Genomic DNA, 13,192 nt, shown 5'->3' with positions numbered 1-13,192 from the left:
ACACTGTTTCTGCGAGGTTTTCGCTCGGATGACATAATTTTCGACTGTTTTACTTTTGCACCGTATTCAATTGGAAAACTTTTTCCCGGTGCGAAAAGTATATTGCATTCGACCCTGCGGAAAAGTATCACCAAGGAATGGGTGGCGAAAAAAAGTGCAGAATTGGGGTGCAACATTTCGGAAACCACCCTGCAACCTTAAGACAGTCCCCCAAAGGTAAACTGTGTCAAAAATATTTAAAAAAATACCTCAGAGGACCCCAAAAAAAGCACTTTCAGTTTGGGGTCGAAAAAAAAATTGGGGGGTACAAAGTTAAAAACTAACTACATTCTAGGGGAGTCCCCAAGTATGCCCCAGGTGTTTTTTTTCATTGCAGGTGTTTGCGGCAGGTGGATTTTTCATGATTTTTAAAACTTCACTTTAGCAACTTTTAAATATGTTGGCCCCCATTTTCAAGTACCCCAAATTTGCTGGGACTACTTATTTTCTGAAAAAAAAAACTAATGAATACTATTCTTCACCACCTTCCAAAATCCCCAAAATAGCAGCTATTTAGCCGGTTTAAAGACCCCAAGAACCTTCAGCAGGTCTAATCGGGGATATCCAGAGTGATCCCCCATGTCAGACCATCTTTTTGGGCGTGTTGGGGTAATTTCCCCAAAAATCAGCAAAGTTTTCGCTGATTTCACATTCGCCGGGTGCCGTTTTTGACGATTTCATATTGAATACGGGTATAATCGGGGGCGCGCCCGATACCTTTTCACTGGCAAAAGCTCCGATGTGCAGCGAAAACTTCGACCCGCATAGACGGCGAAGTTTACGTTTCATATTGAATACCCCTGTATGAAGTAGGAAGTCGCTTTATAGTACTGCCTGAGCACTGATTGGCTAACAGGGTCAGGTATCCACTGTAGTGAATATGATTAGAGAAATGGAAACAGGTGCTGAGTGGTGCATGGAATCGTGTGGTGCACGGAGACTGGAGGATCAGTGGCCAGCTGACTGAAAGTGTTATGGCTGCGCCCAGTCACCAGAGCACATGAAAAATGTCGGACAACGGCCGTGTTCCAAATCCCAGGTCAGACCCAGGACTTTGGTGTAAAAAGGGTATAACTGTTGTCTCCAACATATTTAGAGGTAGTACTCCCAATTTTATGCAATGTTTAATTATATACATCGATAACCCCTTTAAATAAGTAATACGACTGCCAGTTACTCAAATACCCCTAATAACATTTCCCCAACTGCTACTGCAGAAAATACATTTGTTACACCATAAGTTATCCTGCTTTCACCCCCAACATTAGGATTAGTCTAGTTGTGAAGATAAATATAGGGTTGAGCGATTATCGGCCGACTGGGCATGCGTCACAGCCGCAATACACACTTGAGGCGATTAAATTGCTAATATTCTGGCCCAGAGGATCTTTTACAAGTGACTGACAAACGGGCTGTTTTGTGTGAGGTAATGGATAGTGGGGAGAAAATCGCGGGCGTGTCACAACCATTTTCAGGGCGTCTATCAGCCTCTGACTGCGATCCTGTTCACAGGAAACATGGCTCTGGTGTCTCTGTTATGGCGGCCATTCTGTGACCAAATACTCAAGGAGTCGATGTTTGCCTGATCGTCGTCCGGTGCTGCGTATGTACACAGTTACAGCTGCGATGGCTCAGGTTATGGCCGCTGTCGTTTTAGCATATTTTTGCACATCCATACCTGAAAAAATTGCAGCTGTGGCAGCATTAGCATACAACTCAGACTCAGGCCCTATAGCTCTACTCCCAATATCCCTAGCATCTATGCACAGTGTACTGTTTGTTTTTTCCAATTTATTTATGTATGTCATTCTTTCTGATCCTACTTGGTTGTTGAGATATAAAGTTAGGTATTTTCTTTTGGCCTAGGGGTGCCTTAAAGAAACTGATGTGACACTAAGGGTGCTGTGAAGTGAAAAAGTTTGGGAACCACTGCTCTATGCAAAATATTCTACTGTACATATTTTTTCTGTTACTGTGTTTTTGTATTGGCTCTGTATTGTGACTACTGTACATTCTCACAGTACTTTCTATTTCAGGGTCCATAGGGTATCCACAGGATACCTTGGGGTATAGGCGGATGACGTCAGACATCGGGCACCACAGAGTTAGTTTTCAGCCTCCCAGGATGCACTGGGGTCCCCCTCCTATACCCTGCCCCCAAGCCAAGGCAAACTGTTAAATGGTGATCTGACTCAGAGCAGGGCACCTATGAAACTAGAGGGGGGCTGTAATGGCCCCTGAAGTTCTTTAAGGCAGCTGTGGCTGCACAAGATGAGCTGCACAGCATAGACAGTCAGTACTGATGTCTGTGCTGTCGCTCCTCCACCCCGCCGGACCAGAACGCCGGTACTGATCCGGGGATGCTGGTGGGTGTCTGGGGTCACAGCTAGCGGTGACCCCGTATTACCCGGACTGTGGCCAGATTCAAGGGGGCAGGTAAGCGGCAGGGTCCCGCGGAGAGTGCCCACCGATACAGTCCTAAATCCCCAGGCAGGGGGCTCCCTGGGGACTGGCTGCACGTGGAGCCAGGTATTAACGTGCGCTTCCACTAGACCACCAGGGACAGTGGGCCCCGGCTGAGCGGCAAAGCTCCGGTGTCCCAGGGGTTAATTGCATGCCAGGGGAGCGCGCCTTTCCTGTCTCACAGCCGGCGCCTTCCCCGCTGCCCAGTGCCTCTCCATGGCGGGCTGTGTCAGCGCTCCTCCCTGGGCCCGCCTCCTGTCTGCTCCTCTGCGGCCATTTTCTAAGAGTGTGCAAACGCTGCTGGACACTGATTAAGGTGGCATCACGGTCCGGGTCACCCTGCATACCTCTCCTTCAATTAAGGTCAGAGTATGCAGCACAGTTTCCTACCAGGCTCTGTGTCTGTGTAGTTGATCATAGTGCTGGTAGTGCAGGGATTTATTTCTGCATTGTATGACTTACTGCTAGCGCTGCTGCCTGTACTTTCACTTCTGACTATCAGCCATTTCTACTTCAGGGTCCATAGGGGGTCCACAGGGTTGACCTTGGGGTATAGGTTGGGAACCAAATCCGGGCACCACGCAGTTAAAGCTTTTAGCTCCCAGGATGCACTTGGGTCCACTCTCCCTATAACACCGCCCCCCAGCCAGAGGCACCTCAGTTTAAGTTGGTGCCCGGCCGGAGTTGGGTCACCGTTACTGCAGGGGGGCTGCTTAGCAGCCTCTAAGCTTAAAAGAGTTTTGTTTTATTATTTTTTACTACTCTTCAGAGCGGCAGCATCAGACTGTCCAATGGACGTCTGAGCTGCCGCTCCTACACCCCGCCGGCGCTGCGACGCCAGTACAGATCTGGGGATCGCAGCGGGACCCCAGAGTCTGTACTAGCCGGGCTCTGGAGGAATCCCTGGGCTGCTGCCGGATCGACGGGGACAGGTAAGTCGCGTGGTCACCGCTTGCGGTGATCCACGTGTGAATATGCAGCCTTATGCCTCCGGTCTCTGGGGACAGACCGGAGGCGCTAGCGGTGGCATACCCCGCGTGTCCACAGCCCACCAGGGATTATAGCGGCAGCGGGAGCCGGCATCCCGGGGGGTCAATTGCTAGCCAGGGGAGGAAGCCTTCCCTGTCTAGCGGCTCCTCCCCTCAGCTCAGCGCGCCTTTCAATACTACAGTCTGGCGTCGCTGAGCTGCTTCCTCCGCGGGCCACGCTTCTTCTGAGGTCTCCAGTGGCCATTTTCTCTCTGTGGTGCTGCAGAACTCTTAGGATGTCAGTGAGCCCAGTCCCCCTGCGTACCTGGCCATTTTGGGTGAGTGTACACAGCGCTATAGCCTTCCCAGACACTGAATCTGGGCAGTTGAATGTAGCGACATTGTGCAGTATATTATATGTCATGCTTATGTATGTATGTATGTATGTATGTATGTATGTATATATATTTTTCTGCATTGTATGTGACTTATGCTAGTGCTGACTGTCTGCTTTTTCTCTCACCTGTCAGTGTATATCTATCCCTTTTCTTTATCTGCCCTAATACAGGTGTACCTGGGGTGGTTCTGAGACCTCACATATATATATTTGTTAATATCTGTGAGGTTTGTCACATACTGTTGCGTGCTGCACGTTGCCATATTTTAGATGGAACTGTGAGTTGCATACGCTGATAATGGGTCCCTGCAGCTAATCTTAGCGTCAGTCAGGACCGGTATGGCGCTGCTTAATATTTCCGTCAAGATAGTCAGATATATCTGACCAGGAGATTGCACACGATACTGCACCCATTATTGCTATCCTGCAAGTCATAGCCTGCAGGAATTAGTGCGGAGGATTTTAACTCAGAAAGGTTTATGTATGCGGCACCATCTGGTGCCGGGCCCCTTGCACGACCCCCTTAAAGGGCGTTGTTTCTCAGGATCCTCTCCTTTGAGGATCGCCGGGCGGACCCCATTGTCGTCACTCGCTTGGAGTTACTTCACCATACTGCCCTTTTGAACTTGGGGTATCTCGCAATTTCTTGCAATTTACCCCTGTGCAACAGACTGTCGCTCCCCGCCGGGGTTTTTCACAGTACATGAATTACCTCCGATACCACATCGGTCTGTCATTCCCCTTGCAGGGATTACCACAACGGCCACCCTGGTGGATGTCGTTTTATACGAAATACTAATTGGCGTGATATACGCCCTGTGGTTACTGACCAGTGGCTCTGCCGTGAACTGGATGGTATATTCGGCTCTTTCCCTCTCACATGGGGGGAGCCGATCTCAAGTATTATTATCCCTGCTTTGGGGCTGGTAGCCAGGCTCATTCTGGATATAGAGAATGTCGATCCTGCACCAGTATCATACATCTCCCGTTTTCTGCCCAGCGGGTGGATCTCATAGCGGGAGTCTGGCTGTCCCCAGATACGAGGAGTCACAAAGGCCTCCTGTTTCCCATTCCCTGAGGGTCCTCACAAGTAATGGAAATCCCCTTCTGGGATGGATTTGTATGTTAATCATCGGGTTACAGGCATTAATACGCCTCCCATCCCGGCCTGGACGACTTTTACGGATCCGTAGGTGGTAACTTTGCCTGAAATCAACTCGTTTTCAGGGCCTGTTGCCCGTCCTACCATGGCCATCGCATGGTGATGCTTTTGTGACGTTTTTCCCCTCCAACACGTCTGAGGTTCAAATATCTTTTTGCCGCTCACAAAATATGCAGTGGGCATATGTGGGATTACCTCATGGGATGCCGGTCTTCTAACTTTCAGGGTTTCGGCGGCGTCTGTATCCGCCGCAGTACCCTATGGCTGCGTTATGGGAAAGCAGAGGTGCACACTCCTTCCATGGGGAAGTTCTTGTTTGGTCCTGACCTTGACAAGATCGTTGCATCATTGGCAGTATCACTAATGGGGAGATACCGTCTTTAGCTACTCCCACTACATTCGGACTAACTCTGTTAAGTCTTTTTGTCCTCAGGGTCAGCCTAAAGGCCTGTTTTTTCCTAGGCTGTCGGCCTCCATGGGGGCCACCATATCCAGTACCGAGCAGTCCTGGACTTCCGGACGACCCTGTTTCTACACCTGAGGATATACCCTCAGCCTGACGGGACAGGTCTACATCTGGGGAATTTCCAGAGTGAGGTACTGATTCTCAACGGCCTCTCATTGCTCATGCAGCCTCCTCACAGGCATTGTTACACGGGCCCTTCTTCAGAACTGATCAGGGCCTTACAATCCCAGAAAGCTATACAGTCTTTGTGGTAAGCAGAGCTATTTCGGCCAACCTCACTATCTCAGTGAGGGACTGGTTGTTCTACTTTCTTTTTGGGGCGGTGACCGACTGGTCCTCCTTTGCCTATACTCTGTCTCAAATCCCTGAATCAGATTCCAACGGTGCCTTGACTCAGGTGGAATCGTCCATGCTCCATCATCCGATGTTTGGAACCTGGGGATTTTATGGTATATCCGAGTATTCAGGATACGTACCTACGGGTACATACAGAGCCCTCTCATCAGCATGGGTTCAGGTTTGCTGTGCCACAGCAACACTTGTAAGTTTCGGGCTCTGCCTTTTGGGGCTGTCCTCAACTCCACCGGGGTTTACCAGCTTTATGGATTTTCTGACCGTTCACCTGTTCAGTGTATCCGAATGCTCCTTTCTCTGGACGGTCTCCTGCTTTTAGCAGGATCACCAAGGTACTTTACCGCCAGGTCAGGATAACCGGGGCTTCTTCTCGGCACAGATAATTAGTCAACGGAGAAAAAGTCCTCCCTGCATCCCTCACAGGGTTTTCTTCATCTGGGAGCACTGCTGGATTCTCAGAATCTGAGAATTTTTCTGGCGTAAGACAAGATCTCCACTCTTCAACTTCGAGTGTGCGGATATCTACGCAGTCGACATATGTCATTACTCTTTGTGATGCGCGGTCTACCAGAGTGTCTACCTTTTGGTAGGGTGGAATGTGCTCAGTTCCATTCCAGGCCTTGCCATAATTGACTCCCCTCCAGATGGATCGAGTTTTTTCCATCGGATCGCTGTTCGAACGATGATACTTTCTCCGGAGGCGAGTTGGTCTCTGTCCGGGTGGCTATGGCCATCTCGTCCAGGGTGTTCTTTGCTAAAGACAGTGTCTGGTCCGCATTCGTTTCGGGGCAGTTGGACGTCTGTCGCTTCTGCCCTGCCACTTAACTTGTTGATACTTTAAGCTGTCTTGGACTTTCACTCTGGCCTAACCCATTTGTCACGGTAAACCTGAATAGGTTCAGTCCGACAGTGTCACAACAGTGGCTTCCATCTAGGCAACACTGGTAGTTGGGTGGCAATGTTAGGAATGTCACCCATTCTGACATAGTCCAAGGGTCTTCTCCTGGCCAACTCTGCGGTGTTTATTCCCGGAGCTCTCCATTGGGAAGCGGGCTTCCTCAGCCGTCACGGCGTGCATCCCGGGGACTAGTCTCTTCTCCAAGAGAGGTTTCAACTCCTGGTGAGCAGAGGGGGCCTCCCTGAGGGGATTGATCCCCATGGCCTTCTGACTCGATCACACATTACCGGTGTTACAGTCCAGCTCTAGGAGTACTGAAGCTACCTTCAGTGACTCTTTGTCAGTGAAGTGGTCCTTCCACTTTGTGTACCTGTGTCCTCCGGTCTCCCTTCTTCCTCGAGGTCTTCGGAAGTTTAATTCGAGACGGAGGGGCTTTCCTTCTGGGGGCTCCAGGTCGTCCCAGACATCACTGGTACTAAGATTTTCGGAGTCTCCTCATCGATGCTCCGTTCCTACTGCTTCACTATCTGGACCTGTTGTCTCAGGGTCCTTGTTTTTCCCTGGATCTGGATCGCTTGTCTTTAACTGCGCCCCTACTGTGGTCCTCGGGCTTCCCTGGCTCTGTCTTCATTGAGATGTTTAGAGCAGATAGGCCAGACTTTGCTGGGATCTGCCACGGACTGTGGCATACATAATTCTTATGGTATCGTACCTGTCGATACGATCCTCCGGTGTCCAGGATTTCCAGATATTCTGGCATTCCTTCCAGCTGGCTTGGGTTTCACCCTTGGCCTGGCCTTCCTGACAGTGCGGATCTCTACACTGTCGGTATGGTTAAGATATGGAATTGCTCCGCTCTGGTATCCAGTTCATCCTTTGGAGTGTTTTCTGGATTATGTCTCCACTTGTCCTCCCTAGGGACTCCTGGGGAGTTAGTAGTGGTTCTTTGTTCCCTCCGGGGACAGTCAATGGAACCGCTGGTTGTGATAGCCATTACATGGTCTATTGTTTAAGCTCTCTCTCTCTCTCTCTCAGGGTGTTTAAATCAACCAGGAGAGTGTCTGAATTGGGAGCGTTCTCATGTGGCTCCCTCTTCTGGAGGGCATCATGTCAGGGTGTGAGTTGCTCTCGCCCTGTGTTTCTTCTTAAAGTGGTTTTTAGGTTCCATATTATTCTGGAACTTATGGTATGGCCATTCAGTTCCCAGTCCTCTCGGCTGGTGTGGCCTCATGGACTGTGGTCCGGCCTCTTTGGCTTTATGTGATCCGTTCAAGTTCCTTATGGTAATCGGACTCCTTATTGGTGGTCTGCAGTTTCTGGTTTTAACAGGAAACGATGGCCGGCCTATAATGAAATGTTGACTGGATGGCCTCGTATGTCTTCCTCAGGGGCCTACCCATGGGTGGGCATTTCTGTCGTTGAGGCTTGTTTTTTTCTCGGGCCGTGTAACCCTCGTGGGCGGCTCGTCGTGGCGCCTCGGCTGTTTTGCCTTACTAGGTGTCCACGTGGTCTTCTGTCCATACCTTTTTAAGGTTCTAGGCATTGGTTTCCTTTGCCTCTCAGGATGCTTCCTTTTTGGCGACGGATTCTCCTCTCAGTACAGGAGCGTCCCCACCCTTGGTTGAACTGCTTTGGGACATCCCCAAGGTCAACCCTGTGGACCCCCTATGGACCCTGAAGTAGAAAACAAGAGATATGGTAAGAACTTACCTTTGTTATCTCTGTTTCTACGAAGTCCATAGGGTCCACAGGGCGCCCGCCCTGACGCACCTGGCTTCATATGGGCTGTGTGGCTGGTCACCGGTTTCCCATCTCCTTTTCTGTGAGTATGGTTCTAGAGTGTTCCAGTTTTCTCTCTCTTTTTCTCTCCTCCTCCGGCCTTTGGCTACTTACAATCTGATGTGCCTCTGGCTGGGGGGCGGGGTTATAGGGAGAGTGGACCCAAGTGCATCCTGGGAGCTAAAAGCTTTAACTGCGTGGTGCCCGGATTTGGTTCCCAACCTATACCCCAAGGTCAACCCTGTGGACCCTATGGACTTCGTAGAAACAGAGATAACAAAGGTAAGTTCTTACCATATCTCTTGTTTTTACTATCCCTGTTCTTCCTCTGCTAAAGCCCTTGCGGTGCGGTGTTGCAGGGTGTTCATTGACTCACTGTAAAGGCATTTATCTATGAGGGGAGTCACATACACTCCATTACACTCATCATGTCTGAGAGTGAACGTGATTTTCCTCTTCAGCTAAAGTGTACCACATGTAATGTACCATTAGCGGAGGGTGATGGAAACACTGAGGGGTTATGTAGGGCGTGTTATCTTCTATCACACCTGATTTCTGTCACTGCGCCTGTGCAGGAACCGCCCTGGGCTTGTTTTGCTAAAGCACTTGCAACCCTTGTGGGCCAGCTAGCGATGCCCCCTGCGTTCCCCCAGATGGGGTTATCACAGCAGTCGATTGTGTTGTTGCCCATGCAGGGGTTCCCCAGACAGTTGATGGTACCCCAGTGTCTCCTGCTTTCGCCCCCCTAGGTCTTGCAGGAGCCTGCGTGGGTACATTCATTGTCCAAAACGGTGCAACACCTGTTGATGACTCCCCCTGTAAATCATCCATTGTGGCCTCCTGAGCGGCCATTAGGTTCTCAGACGGCTCAGTATGATGAGAATGATATGTCGTCTGATGACTGAGATTTTTGACTTTTCAGACCATGAGCTCCTCCGTACTAAGGAGGCAGAGTCTAAGTCTAAAGTCTATATACCTGGCCTTATACAGGCAGTCCATGCGCCCCCCAACCCCCCCCCTGCCGTGGCTAAATCCAAATACGCCCTCTTTAAGGATATTAAGGGAGATATCTGGTAGGTTAGTGGACCATTTAGAGGAGGCGTGGAAAAATCCGGGTAAACTGTACTAGCCTCAAAAATGTTTGGCTTTTGCATACCCCTTTGCGGATCCTCCTTAAAGGATGCTACGGATCGCAAGGTTGAAATATGCCTGAAATCCATTTATTCTCTTGATGGGGGGGGCATCCAGACCGGCTATGGCCGTGTGCTGGGTGGCCAGAGCCATGGAGCGTTGGGCTGATAGCTTGGAGGCGTCTCTGGACACTGACTCTTCACCTGAGCAGATGGAATTAGTGGGTAATCTCAGAGACTCAGCCACGTACATTAATGAGGCAGCCTTGGATCCAGGTCTCCTCACTTCCAGAATCTCCTCAGCAGCGGTGGCGGCTCGCCGCACCCTATGGATGCGCTCTTGGAAAGCGGACGTGGATTCCAAAAAGTGTTTGGAATGCTTGCCCTTTAATGGACAGGTCCCGTTTGGCCCTGATCTGGACAGAATTGTGGCCACTCTGGCAGCAGCGAAGTCTGCTTGTCTGTCTGCCATCGGCTACAGTCCCATCAGGGTCGGGTTCTTTGTCCTTTCAGCCCTATAGGGCCTAGGGTAAGTCCAAAGTACAGTCCTTTCCCAGACAGTCAGGGGCCAAGAAATCTGCGAAGCCTAAGAAACAGGCTTGGAGTACAAGACGTCCTGCTCCCAAGTCGGACGATAAGCCTTCCGCCTGACGGGATGGGCGTCTCTTTGGGGACCCCAAAGTGGGAGGCCGTCTTCAGTACGCCCAGTGCTGGTGTCTCACCACCATGGACACTTGGGTAAGAGAAGTGGTCTCTCGGGGGTACGCCCTCTCCTTCCGGCGGAGGCCTCCCAGCCAATTTTTCACCATGGGCCGTCAGTTGGATCAAGACAAGGCCCTGGAATTCCGGAAGGTGTTAAACTCTCTGCTCCAGGCTGGAGTTATAGTGCCTGTTCCGTTGTCCCAGTGGGGATCGGGGTATTACTCCAATCTTTTTCTGGTACAGTACCCAATGGGTTTTACCGGCCCATCCTCAACCTCAAATCCCTCAAATTCTTGAGGGTTCCTCTTACAGCATGATTTGTTTCCAGCATTTACCACCGGATATACCTGCTTTCGGGCGCGTGGTGTGACGTATCCTAAGGCGCCATACGGGGATTACCTAGTACGTCACTGGATGGAGGTCACATGTCTACCTCCTAGTGTCTATGTGGTTGCCTAGCAACCTGTGTTAACCATAGATATTCAAAAAATTCTGCTTGTTCTGTAAGCAGAATATTTTGAATATCTATGGTTAATACGGGTTGCTAGGCAACCACATAGACACTAGGAGGAAGACGTGACTTTGGAATAAGGTCATGTGACCTCCGTCCAGTGACGTACTAGGTAATCCCCATATGGCGCCTTAGGATGCGTCACACCACACGCCCGAAAGCAGGTATTTCCGGTGGTACATGCCGAAAATATGTCATGCTGTAAGCGCGACGCATGTGGGCGACACTATTCACTGCCATACCAGAGAGGAGTACGCCCCTTACCTGTGGTTGATTACATCGGTTATGATATAAATATCACCGAAACACAGAGCTGTAGTCTCCAGATTCAATATGGCGGCAGTGTTTGAACAACATGTCCCTGTTTGAAGTACTATCTCCTTAAGATTACTATTCCATTATACATTGCCCTACTACAAGGGAATACATTTATGTTTCAGATCTTAGACACTTTTCTTGATAAAGATGCCGCAGAGCGTCGAAACGCGTTGTCAGTGTCGTTTTTTTTTTTTTTTTTTAAATTGCATTCCCACATACCCGCTGTAATCCACATTAACTGCTGGGCGGCATACCCGGGATCCATCTTCCGCAGTAGTTCATGTTGGCATTTATTAGGGTGTGTGTGTGTTTTAATAAATCGATAGCCAATTTACCAATCATTTGGTGATGATTCTGTATTTTTGGATTTCTTGGGCTTCATACATCGTGGTGTGAGGTTCCTAGTTGGATACATCGGAGGTGGACCTAAAGAAACCGCTATATGTATCTACAACGCTAATAAAAAGTAAGAATACATGTAAACAACTGCTATTGATATATCAGTCATGTGTGTGGTGCCTACACTGGGAGCCTGGATATTACAGAGACTTTCTTGGCATTGTACTTTCCCTCCACTTTTTATTATACTACCCACACAAAGGGTGTTGAATATTCAATTTGGGATTGATACTATCTCAGTTTTGTCTTCTTATGTATGGATTGGCATAAAACATCAGGAGATTTCAGCATCATTGGAACTACTCAAAGCGCTGAACTGTAAGATCGTATTTGTTCTTGCATATGTGTAGATAAGTTTGGTGACTTGTAATACGGTTCTTGTTCTTCTGCTCTGAGGGGCAGCGCCTAAGGGTGGAAGATTTTTATATTGTATAGTATTTAAAGCTCTCCAGCAAGCAAGACCTGTCTTGCACGGAAAACCTGTGCAGGTGCAGTCAAACAACGCCACCACAGTCTCTTACATAAACCACCAAGGAGGTACCCGCAGTCAGGCAGCCCTGACGGAGGTGTCCCGCATTCTAGCTTGGGCACAAGGCAATCTCCCTGCCATATCGTCAGTGTTCATACCGGGAGTCCTCAACTGGGAGGCAGACTTTCTTAGCTGTCAAGACGTGCATCCACGAGAGTAGTCTCTTCATAATCGGGAGGTGTTTCAACTCCTGGTGAACAAGTGGGGCCTTCCAGAGATAGAACTTATGGCCTCCCGACACAACCACAAGCTACTTGTGTACGGGTCAAGAACAAGAGACTCAGAGGCACTTCTGGTAGACGCTCTGTCGGTCCGGTGGACCTTCCACTTTAAATTCCTCTTCCCTCCGTTCTCCCTTTTTCCATGAATGATTCGCAAATTCAAGCAAGAAGGTGGCACGCTCCTGCTGATGGCTCCAGCGTGGCCCAGACGGCTCTGGTACTCTGATCTTCAGAGTCTCTCCGTAGACACTCCTATGCTGTTGCCTCCACGTCCGGACCTGTCGTCTCAAGGTCCTTGCCATTACCCAGACCTGGGTTGTGTTTCTTTGACGGCATGGCTGTTGAGGCTGCCCTCTTAAGATCCAGGTGTTTTTCCAGCTCTGTAGTTAACACCATGCTCAGAGCTCGGAAGCCTGCGTCTGCAAGAATTTACCATCGAGTATGGAATACTTTCTTTGAATGGTGTCGCCCTAGAGGTTATGATCCTCAGGTGTTCCAGATATCCAGGGTGTGAGCTTTCCTGCAGGCGGGCTTAGATCACGGTCTTTGCCTTGCTTCTCTGAAGGTGCAGGTTTCTGCCCCATCAGTGTGGTTTCAGCGTAGGATTGCTACTCTTCTGGATGTCCGCACCTTTCTGCAAGGTGTACTGCGTATTCAGCCTCCCTTTTGCTCCTCCAGTGGCTCCTTGGGATCTGGCTGTGGTCCTGAGGGCTCTCCAAGGACCGCCATTTGAACCACTGGGCTCAGTGGATCTGAAATGGCTTACAGCTAAGACACTATATCTTCTGGCCATTGCTTCGGCCAGAAGGGTTTCAGAATTGGGGGCTCTCATGTCTGCCTCCCTTTCTCATTTTTC

This window comes from Taudactylus pleione, unplaced genomic scaffold (assembly GCF_031769625.1).
Source record: "Taudactylus pleione unplaced genomic scaffold, aTauple2 ptg000015l, whole genome shotgun sequence".
Lineage (NCBI taxonomy): Eukaryota > Metazoa > Chordata > Amphibia > Anura > Myobatrachidae > Taudactylus > Taudactylus pleione.
The sequence above is the reverse complement of the archived record's forward strand: the minus strand, read 5'-3'. Positions refer to the sequence as shown.